Source organism: Rhincodon typus, chromosome 7 (genome assembly GCF_021869965.1).
Source record: "Rhincodon typus isolate 14 chromosome 7, sRhiTyp1.1, whole genome shotgun sequence".
NCBI classification, from domain to species: Eukaryota; Metazoa; Chordata; class Chondrichthyes; order Orectolobiformes; family Rhincodontidae; genus Rhincodon; species Rhincodon typus.
In genome coordinates this window covers 75,283,561-75,298,823 of record NC_063338.1, presented here as the reverse complement: position 1 = coordinate 75,298,823, position 15,263 = coordinate 75,283,561, and positions in this window count along the sequence as shown.

Here is a 15,263-nt window from a genome sequence, read left to right as displayed (position 1 = left end):
TTAAAAATAGACAGATAAGGTGTACTCTAGTCTGCCAATTCATGACCAGATATGTCCTATGTGATGATAAAAGTTAAAATGATTGCCTACAGGTGCTTTGTTTTTATTTATGTCGCTTATTTTTATCAGGTGGCTCCTGAACTATATGTAGCACTGATAAATCCTGAAAACCATGAAACAGATTGAATATCAATGTTTAAAAAAATGAAATCGAACCAGTATTGATTGCTATGCAACCCAAAAATATCAGACTGTTCAAAGCTTCAGGAAGTACGGTAATTTCTGATGCACAAGCTGTACTGTCAGAGACATGACCGAGGTTTGGGTAGGACTAAGAGCTTAGTTGCCTGTTGTAACATTTTCATGAGGGACAAGAAGCTGAGAGGCTGCAATATTTACCAGTGGATCTCGTCCACCACATTGCTACAGGTCTTGGTACACATTTTGTGTTGTGGTAGGGGAGACCTATGGTTGTTTCAAAGAGATATGTGGAACAATGTTGAATGAAATAAACAATTCTATGATAGACCAAGATAAGATTAGCGAAGTAGTGAGCATTGTTTAGAAAGCATCCTATATATTACTATGGTGTAGTCAAACAATTAAAAATTCATTGCTTGATTTAGACTTGTGTGGCAAAATGGTGCAACTGTGTCATAGAGATAATGAGTAATAGAGTCATACAGCATGGAAACAGACTCTTCAGTCCAACCACGCATGCCAACCAAGTTTCCTGAACTAAAAACAAGTCCCACTTGACTGCATTTGGCCCATATCCCGCTATACCTTTCCTATTCATGTACCTGTCCAAATGTCATTTAGATGGTGTAACTGAACCTGCATCTACCACTTTCTCAGGCAGTTCATTCCACATACAAGCACTAGGCCGAGCCAGACATGGCTCCACCCTAGTCCGGGGTCTCCTGGTGAGCAGAGACGAGGTCCTGGGCTGACTCCCCCTCGGCCAGACTCGCAGGCTAGGTCGAGGCTCCAGGTCTGCAGCTTGGTGAGGGTGCCTGAAGGAGGAGAAAGGTGGTCTCGGCCTGGTGTGGCAGTCTCCCCATGTGGTGGTCTCCCAGTGGGGCGGTTTTGTCCCAGCCACACGAGGTCTCCCCCCACCCCGCCCCCACCCATGTAGAGGTGTTCTTCATGTCCTGTGTTCAGATACTCCACCGGCCAGGCAGGGGTATCATCCAGGAGTGGAGGCCTCCGCATGGCATGGTGGTCTTTCTCGGTGGAGGCTTCCAGCCTAGTATCCAGTGGCCCAATGTGACAGTGTCATCCCAGCTGTGTCTTCAGGATATCCCATCATTCCTAAATCAGCTTTCCTGAACCCAAGAGCCATTAACTGAACTGTGATGGACTTTGCTTTATTTTTACATTTTTAAAATATTATGTATGACTTCTGTCATTAATGTAGGTGTCATGGTGCAGCAACTTGTTAAAATTTTTATTGTATTTTTCATGTAAAAGTACACATGGCAATAAGTTTCTATTTTATTCTATTCAAAACAAAAATATACTCTTGCGTTCTATTTTATCCTCCATATGAAAAAGTTGATCATCAGGTTTCTTTTAAATCTTTCTCCTCTCACCTTAAACCTATGACCTCGAGTTTTGAGCTCCCCCACCCTAGGGAAAAGACCTTTGCTATTCATCTTATCCATGCCCCTCATGATTTTATAAATGTCTGTAAGGCCCCCCACTCAACCTCCTACGTTCCAATGGAAAAAGTCCTAGCCTAACCAGCCTCTCATTAGAACTCAAAACCAGGTCATTTGAAAGTAGAAGAACCATTGGAAATGATCCCCAAAACATAATTAGTTCTATTTTGGAAATTGTAAAGGACAACAGAGGTGATCAAATAAAACAGTGCGAGACTCAGGGAAAGTAAAGATCAGTAGGATGCAGAAAGATCTGGCCCCAAATAACAGACCAGGATGAATCTTGAAATAGGAGACACAAATGAGAGACTTATATGTTGCGTTATCGTGCTGAGTTAAAGGGAAAGATGAAAGAGAAAAGGAGTGTTTGTAGACTCATAGCTCAGCATTGCCAATTAATGTAGTGACAACTAACAAAATCAATAAAACGTTGAACTATAAGCGAAAACAGTACTAGCAAGAAAAAAAGGATGAAATCTTGTGAGTTCAGTTCAAGGCAAGTGAAGGGATGCTTTTAATCAGGAGAGAGGATGATGAATGACCATGCACTCCCATCTCAATCCTGATTACACCTGGGGCAGGAAGGTGTTTGGACAATGTTCTCAATTCATACTCATAGAATCCCTACAGTGTGGAAACAGGCCCTTTGGCCCAACAAATCCACACCAACCCTTGGAGCATCCCACCCAGACCCATCCCCCTCTAAACACTATGGGCAATTTAGCATGGCCAATCCACTTAGACTGCACTTCTTTGGACTATGGGAGGAAACCAGTGCACCCAGAGGAAACCCATGCAGACGCAGGGAGAATGTGCAAACTCTGCACAGGCAGTCACCCGAGGCTAGAATTGAACCCAAGTCCCTGACATTGTGAGGCTGCAGTGCTAACCACTGAGCCACCGTGCCACCCGATACTCATACAAGGCCCCATCCTCCTGTTACTACTATTAAACCAATGGCAGGCACAGCCTGAAGAAGAAGTCTGAAGAAGGGTCTAGGCCTGAAACGTCAGCTTTCCTGCTCCTCTGATGCTGCTTGGCCTGCTGTGTTCATCCAGCTCTACGCCTTGTTATCGCAGGCAGAGCCTTGCCAGATGGGGAACACAGAGTAAGTCAACCCGTATGCGATTGCTTGCAGGTTCCCACAGGGAGCAGTCCCTTGTTCAAAGGTGTAAATATTTGGTTGGGGGCATTGTGATTCCCCTCCTGCCTGAAATCTCCCATTGCCTGAGACCCAATGATGACCTATGACCTCGGTTGGGCATTGTGCCAGCAGCAGCCACTGACTTCCCAGTGGCGCTGCTGTTCAACATTCTTATTTGTTGGTTATCAAAACATTCATTGGCTATACTGAGCCATGGGCTCACGAAAACACCTTTTTCTCTTTCAACGTCTCCTTGAGCTCTTTCAGTACTGTTATGAAATATGTGAGGCTCCCATTTGTCTGTGTCTCCAATTTGAAGATTCATTTTAGACTGGAGCCAGCCTGTGACTGGCCAACAGCTCTTGGTTGACAGGACCTCTGCCCGAGAGTCCCTCATGCTGGTTGAAGGCCCACTGCTGCCCTTACAAGTACTTGAGTGGAAAATAATACAATGGGGTCATCCTAGAGCGAGGCATTGTGGTTCTTTCATCAGATGTTTGGAGCATCCAAGCCGCCATAGATTCCACAACATTCATGTCCTCATTACAACATTATAAAATCATGGAATGACACAGCCCTTGAAAGACATAGAGGCCATTTGATCATGTTTTGGTCCTTTGAAAGAGCTGTTGAATTATTATCAGTGTCCTGCCATATTTCAATAGTTCTGCAAATGTTTTCCTTTATGCCTGTATGCAACTTCCCTTAGAAAATTCATAGAGTCATACAGCCCTTCGGTTTAACTGGTCCATGCTGATAAGGTTGTCTAAACTGAACTAATCCTGTTTGCCTGTATTTGGTACATATCCCCCTAAACCTTTCCTATCCATGTATTTGTCCTAATGCTTTTTAAATGTTGCAATTGTATCCGCCTTTATCACTTCCACTTTGGGCAGCACGGTGACTCAGTGGTTAGCACTGCTGCCTTGCAGCATCAGGGCCCTGGGTTTGATTCCACCCTCAGGTGACTGTGTGGAGTTTGCACATTCTCCCTGTGTCTGCATGGGTTTCCTCCCACAGTCCAAAGATGTGTAGGTTAGGTGGATTGGCCATGCTAAATTGTCCTGTAGTGCTGAGGGATGTGTGGGTTATGGGGGATGGGTCTGGGTGGGATGCTCTGAGGGCTGGTGTGGATTTGTTGGGCCAAAGGGTCTGTTTCCACACTATAGTGATTCTATGATCTCCGAGAGATTGATCCGCATGCACACCACTCTCCATGTGAAAATGTTGCCCCTCAGGTCTCTTTTGAATCTCTTCCCTCTCACCTTAAACCTATGCTCTCTAGTTTTGGACCCTCCTACCCAAAGGAAGAGATCTAGGCAATTCATTGTGTTATGGACCAGGTCAGACAGCTCAAAATATTTTAATATGGTAGCCTAGACCCTAACTTTTTCTTAATAAAAACCAAAAGAACTGCGGATGCTGTAAATCAGGAACAAAAACAAAGTTGCTGGAAAAGCTCAGCAGGTCTGGCAGCATCTGTGAAGGAGAAAACAGAGTTAACGTTTCAGGAACTGTTCTGAGGAAGGGTCACCGGCCCTGAAACATTAACTCTGTTTTCTCCTTCACAGGTGCTGCCAGACCTGCTGAGCTTTTCCAGCCACTTTGTTTTTGTTCCTAATTTTTTCTTATTTTAAAGGCAGATGTGAAGTGGATGTTCCAGGTGTGACACAACTGGCCAACCACTCAGCTTTAAGCAAAACAAAATTTATTTAAACACTACAGTCAAAACACAAGCAAAAGAAAGTGGAATTTAGAGTAACTTAACTATTGGAAAACCTAAGCAACTCAAAACAGCAACTTAGCTAATTAACTGTTCCAATTTAGTAATATCCCATAAACACACACCTTGACAAAAAGGTAAATTCAAGCACAGGTAAATTCAGGCACAAGGGAACAACATCCAGAAAGAGATTTTAGAGAAAGACAGAGGAATCCTTTGCTGAAGCTTGCAATATTTCTGGTACTCAAAACACCTTGTGACTGCTATAGCTTAAAAACACTAGATGAAACCTGAATTGGGAGAACTGGCCACTTCCCTTCCATTGTTCAACTGTTACTCTCCAGACTCTTCCTCACCTCTGCCTTTACAACTTCTCTTCAAAAAAACCAAGGACAAAATAACCTTTTTAAAGTGACAGCATCATCATAATAGAGCCACAGAGTCATAGAGCTGTTCGGCATGGAAACAGACCATTTAGTCCAACTTGCCCATATCAACCAGGTATCATAAATTAATCTAGTCCCATTTGCCAGCATTTGGCCCATATCCCTCTAAACCCTTCCTATTTATATGCCCATCTAGATGCCTTTTAAATGTTGTAATTGTACCAGCCTCCGCCATTTCCTCTGGCAGCTCATTCCATACACGCACCACATTCTGTGTGAAAAAGTTGCCCCTTACATCCCTTTTAAATCTTTCCCCTCTCACCTTAAACATACCCTCTAATTTTGGACACCACTATCCTGGAGGAGAGACCTTCGCTATTCACCCCATCTATGCCTCTCATGATTTTATAAACTTCTATAAAGTCACCTCTCAGCCTCTGATGCTCTAGGGAAAATCTCCCCAGCTTATTAGCCTCTCTCTATAGCTCAAACCCTTCAACCCTGGCAATATGCTTGTAAATTTTTTTTCTGAACCCTCTCATTTTTCTCAACATCCTTCCCATAGCAGGGGGACCAGAACTGAATGCAGTATTCCAAAAATGACCTTACCAATGTCCTGTACAGCCGCATCATGACCTCCCAACTCCTATAAATCAATGCACTGAACAATAAGGGCAAGCATAACAAATGCCTTATTCACTATCCTATCTACCTGTCACTCAACTTTCAAGAAGATCTTATGTATGCCCCTCATAATTTTATAAACCTCTATAAGGTCAATATTATTGTTGAATTGGAATCAGTCATTCTCTCAGACAGTGCATTTCAGATCATAAGAACAGGCTATGTAAAAAAAAAAATCATCTTGCCTTTCATTTCATTGTCAGTATTATGTCTGGTTATTCAGAAGTAAGCAATTAGGTGAAGTTGCCACAGTCCCTGAGGATTGGAGGAATTGCTCTCTCATTAGAGAGAGAGGTGACTGGTGGTGAGTTTAACCTGACAGTCACCATTCCTCAGGTAACGGGCAAAGTTGAGAAGGTAGGATCTTCACAGTGACATCAGCAGGTAAAGGAACTGAATCTCCGCTGTTAACCTCACTCTACATCACAAACCAGCTACCTAGCCAGCTGAGCTAACCAACCTACTCTTTACCTGAGGCATTGGGACCCTCAGATTAAACTCACTACCAGTCATCTCTCCCTAATGAGAGGAACCATATGGTCTTCTGGGATGATGGCAACTTTACCTTAAGTAGTATGTTCAAACGCTGTCACGGCCTGTTTTGTTATTTTCTGGATGAACATAAATGCACCAGTCACTGAAATGGGATTGATAAATTCAAAAGTGTGCTTGATATTCATGAAGGTTATATTGTGTGTGTCTACATATATATAATTGTGAAGAGCTGTTAATACCACATCTTACTTGGATGATCATATACCACAGGCTATTAACAGGTGATATTTGACATTATTTCCCAGATAGTAATGTACATGGATTATAGCCACATTATTTAAATCTGTACAATCATAAAATGTAAAACACCACCATATTTAGAATGGAATAGTTATTTATTTACACTTCTAATTTTTACAAAAACAATTGTGAGGAGTGTTTAGGTTGCCATTATGGTGTCTATATTAATAACAGAAGGCATTGATAAGAAAATACAAAAATTAAGATAAAGCCCATTGTAGTTAAATTCACTGGGTTTGGGAAAAGACAGTATGCCTGCAAGACCACCATGCTGGGCCACTGGAAAACCAGGCTGGAAGCTCCATGAAGCATGCCCTCCATGCTGAACTGCTGGAACTATTTTTAGTTTTGGGACAATACATTGAAATGGGGGTTGTACTATTACTATTGGAATACCAAGAAAATTTTTTGAAACTTGGAAATCAAGTATAGCAGATTGTTGAGCAATGCAATACAGTATTGAAATTTTTCTGAAGCAGTACGATGGAGGAGTTGACACTAAATGGTTCTGAGAATCTTTTGAATTCACTATTCTGCTCACTGACAGCCCTCTGATTTGTAGAAGAGTAGAATGTAAAAAAACTGCAAGAATAGCAAAGGGTAAAAAACATCCAGAGCCTGCAAACGGACGGGAGATAACTCTCTTCTCTTTTTTGAAAAAAAGGCAGAAAAAATAAAACAGCTCCGAAGAATTCATACAAGAAAGGACTTAATTGAACCATCGAATCAAAGTATGATCATCACCCTTCAAAATAGAGAATGCCTTTCCAAAGAGTATAATTAACGTCTGGGTTGTTGTATTTTTTAAGGGTAGAATATGCATACATTTGAAGCAGGGCTGGATGAAGTGCTATTGCTACAATAAATAAGACAATCACTTAGTCATTCAACAGATTTTGTGACAGAAATCTATTAAGCTTTTCAATGTTCTGTGCATACTTGATGCTAGAATTAGTCGCAACTCTGAAGTTATCTATTATAAGTAGAACACTAGTTAACTACAGGCAACAATAAGCCAAATAATTACTTTTTTGCTTTATCAACTGAACTCAGAAAAATGTTTAGTTTGGTCTTGTTGAGTTCATGCAAATATGTCCATTCCTGCTCTTGTAATGATGTAAATACTGAGATTTTATGCATCATCCAAATATGTCCTTGCTGTTATTCATTCATCAACAAATACCACTTTAAAAATATCATTATCACATTGTTGCCACTCTGAGTAAATTGACTGTTGATTTTCTTACATTAAAGAAGAGACCACAATTCAAAAAGTATTTAACAGCCTGATAGGCATTTTTTGGAAAGTTCTTCATTGGTTGTTCTATGTCCAAAACAAAAAATCATATTTCTAAAAAAATCAGCTTTGTTTCTTTAAATTATGATGACAGCAAAACGTTGCTATTGAGATTGAGCCATTGATAGAGTCAAGTTGGCACTAAATCAATGATTCAGGTGCCAGTATAAATATAAATTAATTAAAAACTGCAAGGAACAGTGTGTTCGGAAATTTTTAGAACTTCATGAGCCCACATAAGCCAGGTCTGGAAATCAGTCTTGGTTGTTTGGGAGTCAACCACCTGTGTCTATCTTTAGGGAAAATAGATACAGCTTTTATCAGCATGATTTATGCAATCTTCTTAGCGACCTTTATGTTTGCTTGAGGGGCCATGAATTTTAATCCAGCTGTAACACCAGCTTGAAAACAATCTTCATTGTCCTTCAGTGCAATAGCTACCTTAATTCTTAGACTAGAAGCTATATCTTTGTATAGAAAGAAATACCTAGTTTGATGTAGCTGAACAAGGTGTTGCGAGATTGGCTCTTAATTAAACACTATTGATAGCATTGTCCTGTTACTTAAATCTTCTCATAGTTGATTAAGCACAATTAATGGTCCAATATTAGATAAACCAACAAAGTGCAACTTGGAAGTAAATTAGGGTCCCTTGGTGGGGTCGTAGGGGACAGGGAATGGATTTTTTTCTAGGTTATGTTGTTTGAATCATACCTCCTACTGAGTTTTCCTAGTTATTGCATTCTACATTAAATATAAATACTTTAGTTTATTAGTTTCTTTTGTCATCATGTGAAAGGTCTTCATTAAGCAACTTTGAAGTGGCGTTAAATACTGGTGCTTAAGGCCTATTACCTAGATTGTTTAACCTGGCAAGTTAAACATTTGAACATTTTGAAAAGAAAGAAGACGCAAGTAATCAAAATACAATAAACTGAAAATTCCATCTAGAATGAAAAATTCCTAAAATACATTGTAGTTTTTTGAAACCTTGACAATTTACAGACTTGATCATATTGCTTATATCTCTGCTTGCAGATGCAAAAAGTGAATATAAAATTGTTTAAGGTCAACTCTAAGAATTTGTGCCTTTTCATAAACAAAGATAACCCATAATATGTTTCTATTTAATGAAGTTCATTTTGCAATTTGCCGCATTGATAACCTTCACCTTCCATGTTTTTATCAACCGTTTTTGTTGCCTTTGTTTTAACATGGCTCTCATTCAAAGTTTAGGTAATTTGAGGTAAATGAGTCTGCTTTTTTATAGCAGTATTCTGTGCCTTCCTGTTAAACTGGCAGATAAAGCTTTGTTCTGAATTTTAGATTTACAGAGCTACAATCTTGACACCATCAGAACTGTTGATCTGATAACCTGCATTTGGTAATCCAATACATAAACCACACCTGCCCTTAAGTCCGTACGTGGTTGCATTTACCTCAAATTTTAAAAGAGTATGGTGTCACCAAAGACAGAAGAGTGATTTAAGTTTGTTTGCCTACACCCATGTGACAATCTGGTAGTCTTACAGCAAATTTGCAGGGGAACTGAGTTAGGATTGAATATTTTTTGTTTATATGTTTGTACCATTTGTACATATATTTGTGCGCTTTGTGCAGAATGTATGTCTGTGTATTTATGAATACATGTTTGTGTGTACTGTATGTGCATACATCCATATTTTTGCATACTGTAAATGTCTGAATTCAATTTAATGTCAATGTACGTATGTATACTTATGCTATTCACTTACTTGTATATGCATATATTTTTATCTAGATGCTATATAATTTGTATAAAACATGCAAATTTTAATACAGGTGCCGTTTAGTTTCTAGATTTATGTTTGCTGTGTACACATATATGTTTGAGTTGTGAAGCAAAAAGAGAGAGAGTATAAAAGAGCCCCATGTACAGACAGTCTGACGCCAGATGGCTTCTTCTAATAAATATTCAACCTTAACTCGGTTCCCATGTAACTTTGTTGTAAAGCTGCCAGCACACCCACACGGATCTAGGCCAGCAAAATGATTACAGTAGTACAAACAAAAAAATGCAATAGAGGAAACAGGCAGACAAGATTCTGTATACAGAGAGATACAGCAGGGATATGTGCTGATGAACCTTCACTTGACAGTGGGAAAGTGAAAAAAAGGGTGGAAGTTTGAGGCAAGCCAAAATGTATGAGTGAAGTACAGCTGGAAAAAAAAAGTACCAGGCTAAATTCCCGCCAACAAAATGGGCATTCAGAACTATGATAATCCAAATATTATTAGAAAGCTCTTATTTTCAGTAATCGATTTATCTTAATTAAGACAGTCAACAGCTTCTAATGGGAAGGCCTGGGTAGTTTTCATTGTGGTATGTGATGCATCAAAGACTGCTGGTTTTGCTGCCAAACCAATCTTCCTTCCTGTCTCATTTCAAACCCAGGTGACTGCAGGCAGCTGAACAGACACTTTCCCAGAAGCTTCTGTTGACCTGGCTCCAGCCTTTTTTTCCCCTGTGTGTTTTTTGTATTTTTTTTGCCTCAGGAAACCTAGGGATATTCATGGCACTGAGGCAAATAATCTGGAATTAAAACTAAATTCTTCTGCCTTATCCTAGCAACAGCCCCATCACCATCTGTTCATGCGAAGGGCAGCCATTATCTGCTGAATTCTTTGTGCATACTCCATCACCTGTGAGAGAAGGCATGGCCCCTACCCTGGCTCTTTTGTCCCTTAAATGAAATTTAAAACAGTTGTCTGCAATATATTTCACAAACCTGAGTGGCAAACAGCTTAAACCAACTCCTTCCACTTGAGTGAAGAAGACATTTGAAGTTTTTTTTTGTATTCAACAATGTGTGTTCAGGCCCATTAAAGCAGTGGCATTATCTCCCAGTTTATACTGCCTGTGAGAAAGACAGACCTCTCCCTCTTTTTATTCCCCCTGATGACAGACCTGGCTGCTGTCAGGGCTTATCATGTTCAAACATCTACTAACCATTGCAAAACTAAGTTTAGCAAAGTAAAAACTAACTGACCAGGAAGTGATTATTTCCTCTTGGATTAGCTCCTATTTACACGTTGGAGCCTAACTTTAAACAGTTTTACCTTGTTTACTGTAAACAGTCATTTGCACTTTTATGATATTCTCACATAAAGTGTGCACAATTTTAAAAATATATTCCAAATGGTATGGTAAGGAGCTAATAATTGTGAGAATTAAGAAATTATAATCAATGTGTGTACAAATGCAAAATTTACAACCAACGGTATTAAGTTTAAATTGAATCACTTAATCCTTCACCGGCAATATATACCGATCTACCAGAACAAATCCTTTCATGTTCGTGTGGAGCTTGTGTCTATGAAACAGTTAACTTTCAGAACAGTTATTCTTGAGTGAAGAACTGGCAGAGTGTGACATTTGTGAAGTCAAAATTAGATTGGAAACAGGCTTAAAACTATTTTAAATCAAATCTGTGTGATTTTTTTACGTGGATCTTTACAATTGAGTAGATCGCTTTTTAGTGACTAAGCTTTTCAGAAATCAGAAAAGAATAATTATATTATGGTCTGTAGATGTTGTGGTATGGCTATCAAAATTAAAGGTTGTTTAATCTATTCTTTAAAATAAACATTTATTCATAAAATCAAATATATACAATTTATTGTCACACATACAGCATATTTATTCTCATAAGTTCAATATATATCCCTTTTCAAATCATAAGTATGTATTCTCTTAAATATGCACAGCTACAAAACATGCACACATACATGCAGCATGGATATTCTTATACAGTATATGTCAGCATAAATATGATACATTCTCTCAATAAATATACGAAGTAAACAGGCAATCACATAGAATTTTGCAATTCATCCCTCAATTATTATTGTGTTTAATGCAGCTTGAACCTTACTCTTCTTCTCAGTAGATAATTAATTTATTCCTTTGAGGAGTATTAAGCTGTATATACTCTGCAGCTTTTCTTGAAATGTCAATGTGAGCAATGGTGAATTGACAGGAGTGCCTGACCCATTCTGAATGTTGTGCCAGAAAGTAGTAAATGCCTCTGCAGTTTTAAAACTTTTCCTAATTAATGTTATACAAATGATTTCCTGTAAAATACCAGCCCTGCCCATTATAACAAGGTTACAGAAACTTAAGAGACTAGACAACATTTGAATTAGGCTCTGTATAAACTAAAGAAAAACTATAAAATAAAAAGGGGAAACAGTAATCTAGTCAGATAAATGAAGGTACAATGCAAAAAGGTTTTGTGCTTTGTCTGATCATCGATTCTACTATGTAATAGTGATTGTAAGTGATAACTTAAAATCTAATGATTTTAATTGGTTTGCAACTAGACATTGATACTCAATCATTTGCTAAGTCTGCCTGTTCAAAATATTACTTCTAGCCTTTAGCAATTCATGGGAAGTAATACCAGCTGACATTTTGAAGTGGCAGGAAAGAAGTATGATTCGCAAGCTATTATCTCATTTAAGTTTTCAAAGACAACTTAAATGTTTCATTTTAAATGGACTATGATAACTACTAAATTGTTGACTTTGAAAGTAAGGGAAAGTAAATCGAACACAGCATACACAATCAAAGTTGTCCATGTGCCAGTGTTCACCATACATGTGCTGGAAGTCATGCCACACAAGTAGATTTATGCAGTGTTCTCTGAGTTTGCTGAATGGTTCATTAGCCTTTCCATTGCACCAAGCTTCGGGAGGTTTCCAACTTTCCACATCCCTAATTATCACCTTGGCTATTTCAAAGCCAAAGAGGCACTGAGTGTTAAGATATTCTGATAAGCTGCCTTTGCAAGTGAACAAGAATGAACTGCAAATACAGTTTAAGTTTGAAATTAATACAAAAGGACAATTCTTCCTCTGCTTTCAATGAATGTAGACAGAAGACTATAACTTATTCAACAGTCCGTTTTAATATGTCCAACTCACAGCTAACAGTGTGGAAGCAAATCGTATGAATGGATTTCATGGAGAATTCAGTTATTTTGCCATCAGTGGACAAAAAAAGGCCAAATTTTATTTAGAATGACATTGAATTTTCTGCAGCTATTTAAATTTAGCTGCCAAAATCCATTTATCTGGAAGTGATGGTGTTAAGATTTGTTTTTACCATCTAGGCAATAATCTAATGGAATAGATAACCTATCTCTCAAAAAACCAACCCTAATTTCATCCTAATACTTCTGGGGGTTTGGAGGGGTGAGGGGGTGGGAGTGGTGGGGGTTGCGGTGGGGAGGTGGTGGGGAGCAACCATTCAGCCAGAAGCCAGCAGTGAAGCTGAAAGTTCATTCCATTGTGTACAATCTTATACAGTGCGATTTTTACTGTGTTCTCTGGCCTTCTGTACTTTTCTATTGTATTAAATATTTATTTTAAATACATTCATATCAGTGTGAATCTATCTTTGATTCAATTGCATACCATAAGCTCCAGGATAATTTCATTTGTAGTGGTTCTTAAAGGAGTCTCCTCACCAGGAATTCTTCTGAATAACGTTTTCGAGAAGATTTGTAGGCTCGGGTTGTGGATGAGGTTGTAGATTTGCTCGCCGAGCCAGTGAATTTGATTGCAAACATTTCGTCACCCTGCTTGGTAACGTCGTCAATGCGTCTCCGGTGCAGCATTGATGTTCTATCCCGCTTGTTAATTATATGCCTCGGTTTGCTGGGGTGGGGGTTGGTATCACTTCCGGTTCTGTTTCTCAGTGGTTTGTACACAGGGTCTAATTCAATGTGTTTGTTGATTGAGTTCCGGTTGGAATGCCAGGCCTCCAGGTATTTCCTGGCGTGTCATTGTTTGGCTTGTGCGATTACGGATGTGTTGTCCTAGTCAAATTTCTGTCCCTCATTCTCAGCGTGTAGTGAGACAAGTGAGAATTGGTCAAGTCTCTTGGTGGCTAGTTGGTGTTTGTGTATCTATATTGTCAGCTTTCTTCCAGTTTGACCTATGTAATGTTTCTCACAGTCCTTGCATGGTATTTTGTATATTACCTCAGTTTTGCTGGCTTTGAGTCTCATTACACATGGGCAACAAGGGACACAAATTTGACTGGGACAACACATTGATAATAGCACAAGTCAAACAGAGGCACACCAGGGAATTCCTGGAAGCCTGGCATTCCAACTGGAACTCCATCAACAAACACACTGAATTAGACCCTGTGTACAAACCACTGAGAAACAGACCGGAAATGATACCAACCACCCCAGCAAACCGAGGCATATAAATAACAAGCAGGACAGAACACCAACACTTCACTGGAGGCACACTGACAACGTTACCTAGCAGGGTGACAAAATGTTTGCAACCAAACCCACCGGCTCGGTGAGCATGTATACAATTCTTCTGAATATCCAGTCAGTTATATAAGTAAAGATCATCGGATATAAACCAGCTTTGTGTCTTTTCAGATATTTTAAAATGATTACATACAGCACGCAGTCTATGGTCAAGACCACTTATTGTACTTTTAAATCAATGTCTGTTTGATCCTTCATCTTAATTTCCCTTCCACTGAATATCTTGTCTGTGCTACTGCCACCACCAAACTCAATTGTTTTGATGCACTGCTTACTGGCCTTCTTTAAAGTGTAAAACTATATATACAACTTGTCAGCTTGAGATCTGTTAGCTTGAAAAAGGGCTTTTGCCTAGAGTATCAGAAGAGTTTGCCTTCTTGTTCATATTTTAAGCTATTAAAAATCCTGCTTAAATGTATGTTAGGTCACTCTCCTATCCCTGTGTCTTAATGTGAGAGATTGTGTGACCTGAAAAGATGCTCCTCTGGAATCTCCCTTGACCTTGTGCTTCAAGCAAAGCCATTGAGCAGTGTAAGTTCAGAGAACCCCTGTAGTGGCACAGCGAAGATGTCGCTGCTATATCACAGGATCTTAAAAAGGGAAACATCCTCAGAGATCAAGGCTCACTGTAACAATATTAGCCAATACCAAGGCCTTTACAAGGTGGGGGAGACCCCAATTTTAGAAGGAACTGTGTTCTTCTACCGGGGAAGATTCAGTGCCTTTTTCATCATATCTAAGGGGCCACCATCACCTTCTACAGTAAATAAGGTGGATGGGAAGGAAACCCATCAGCAATGCTTGCTGCAAACAGGGGAGGAGGGCTCAGTGTTAGTCCCACTGGGTCTGGACAGAGGGAGATACTGATCTGGGTAGTAAGGCAGCTGTAGAGTATTATTGCAATCCAACCTAATATTAGCGGAATTATGGAGGAGAATCTGGGGCTAGTATATCTGAAGAGTTGTGATCACCTATTTTTGCAAGATGGTGACACCGGCATGGTAGGTAGTGTTCAGACTCCTCTATGCCTGCAACATCCTTTTCTCTCTCTTCTTTGCATCTTTTCTCTTCTTCTTTTTTCTTCTTCACCTTCAAGGTCGGAATGGTGTCAGTAGAGCAGCAGCTGCAGCATCGGCAACATGGATCAGGACTCCTGGCAGCAGCAGCAATTTCCGAAACAGGAACTCCTGGCTGCAGTAGGCCCGGAGCCTTGACCCGAGGTGGTGGGGGTGGCC